General features: G+C 38.1%; 1 non-coding gene across 1 annotated transcript; it reads left to right on the top strand.

The window, feature by feature from the left end:
* Nucleotides 1-1801: 1801 nt before the first annotated feature.
* Trnaa-ugc (transfer RNA alanine (anticodon UGC)) lies at nucleotides 1802-1874 on the top strand. The gene has a single exon. It is a non-coding gene; the product is annotated as a tRNA-Ala (tRNA).
* The last annotated feature ends 524 nt before the right edge of the window (nucleotides 1875-2398 follow it).

Consider the following 2398-nt stretch of genomic DNA (forward strand, 5'->3'; position numbering starts at 1 on the left):
TTATTAGATGCATATCCTTGTGAATTAAAAAATAGGGAAAGATTAGGTTAAAAAAAATGATAGGAACTAGAGCTGGGTATCCGTTTTCTACTTCACAATGCCCTGGACTAAAACGTATGCTATCATTTGTTTCCCAGTGTATGATGATCTCAGGTAATGTATGAACATTTTTAATTGTTAGACATTTATTTTAAGAGACAGAAAATAAAACCCAGCATGTAAATCTATGACGATAGATACTATTTACTAGAATAAGGATATATATATATATATATATAAAAGTGTCCACTTAAAATGTATTATAAAAGTAAATATAATTGCAGGGGTGACAAAAGGCATTGTTCAAAAGAAAGCAAAGATTCTGAGCCCAATGAATGAATCCTGTGTAAAAATATTGCTGCCCAGCTTGTACCTGATTCAGCACAAAGTTATTGGTTTGGAGCACAAGGCTTAAAGGAGGAAATTCTGGGTAAGTCTTTCTTTAAAAAACTGGAAACTGCCATCACTTGGCTCACACTGGGAAAGCAGTCTATGAGGCCCTCAGTTTGACTGCCATCATCTGGGATAATTCCTTAGGCTGTGTCTAAGTGTTGAAGGGGTTGGTAGCAGGTTTTCTATATAGTGGGCCTTGAGGGTTTTCAAAACAGTGTGATTGATTTAGGAATGTGGTGCCCCAGTTGTTTTCACTATACACTATGACTCCTGATTTAGCATTAGGAGGATCACCAAGAGTCACATTAGTGGAAGCCAGGTCAAAACCACTATCAGGCTAGGCAGCCTGGGATTTGTCCTGTTCTAACAATGTTCCTTTCTGAGATACTTCTTTTCAGCTGTGCAGACCTTCCTATACCTGTCTGTATAATACTTGCCAAATTTATTGTCTGATAAAGACTATACCAAAGCCTTTTCCACTGCATAAGATATACCAAGAAATCCTTCCATAAAGGATGATGGCAGAAAAGTAGTACAGAATGGTTATGTTCAGTCCAGAATTCCCATGCTGGGCTATACACATAATATATTGACATATGAGTCAGTGCACTTTATTTTGAATGTTGATCTTTTCAATCTCCCAAGGCATAGGTTGCAAGACCAAATACTACAGTTACAAACATAAATGTGCAGACTGTGGAATTCTCATATGGTTTACTAAAATTTAACTTTGAACTTTTATTACAACAAAAGGCAAAAAATTAATATTAGATATTCACAGTAACCGAGGCATTTCAGTATTTTAAGCCAATTTAGAATTTTGTCCTTTCTGTCCTCTCTCTGTGCAGTGACAGTTACTGGAATAGGGACTATTTATATGGCTTTCAGGCATTAAGTGGTATGAGCATTTTGTCTGCAGGCACCTTTTGCTGTCTATTGTCTTTTGCTGATGGGTAACTCATTTCCTTTTAACTTGGGCATTGGCCCCTGATCTAGCCATATCTGGGGAGATGTGTCTGTTGCTCTCCTGGACTCTGATTCTTTTTTTTTCCCATTAGGCAATTTCTTTTTTAAAAATTGAATTTATTTATTTATTTTAATTAGGTATATATGACAGCAGAATGCATTTTGATTCATTGTACACAATTAAAGCACAAGTTTTCATTTCTCTGTACATGATGTAGCATCGCACCATATGTGCAGTCATACATGTACCAGAGGTAATGATGTCTATCTCATTCCACCATCTTTCCTGCCCTCATGCCCCTTCCCTTTCCCTCCCTCCCCTTTGTCCAATCAAAAATTCCTCCATTTTTCCCATGCCCCCCCATTATGGATCAGCATCCACTTATCAGAGAGAACATGGGCTGGGGATATGGCTCAGTTGGTAGAGTGCTTGCTTTGCATGCACAAGGCCCTGGGTTCAATCCCCAGTACCACCAAAAAAAAAAAAAAAAAGGAGAGAAAAAAAAAGAAAGAAAGTAAATGAACTCTGATTATTAATCTGTGTTTTCCATTTCCTATCAGGCCCAATGGTGTGTTCTCTCCTCCTGCCATCCTCGTCTTTATGTATGTGTTACATTCATACCCTTTGGAAGAAAGGATGAAGAAAACATTTATGTGTTCTTTTATGCCTGTTGTCCAAGGAAACTGAGGATGGGAATTCCCTCTCGGATCCTTTTTACCTAGATTTATCCTGGCACAATTTCTACTTTGGCTGATATACAATTTTGGCACAGGTTCTTCCACATGAGGAATGCCACCCCTTTACTTTTAGGAGCTCCACTCATAGAATTTTACAAATATCTTATATATACAAGGTATTTAGTGTATGTAGTGTGTGTGTGTGTGTGTGTGTGTGTGTGTGTGTACACACAGGGACTCCCACAATCAAAGATGCCTGGAATTTCTGTAATCCACTCACCTGAATCTAGATTGGAGAGGGCACTGAGCCTCTGATCAGGCA

The sequence above is a fragment of the Callospermophilus lateralis genome, chromosome X (assembly GCF_048772815.1).
Source record: "Callospermophilus lateralis isolate mCalLat2 chromosome X, mCalLat2.hap1, whole genome shotgun sequence".
NCBI classification, from domain to species: domain Eukaryota; kingdom Metazoa; phylum Chordata; class Mammalia; order Rodentia; family Sciuridae; genus Callospermophilus; species Callospermophilus lateralis.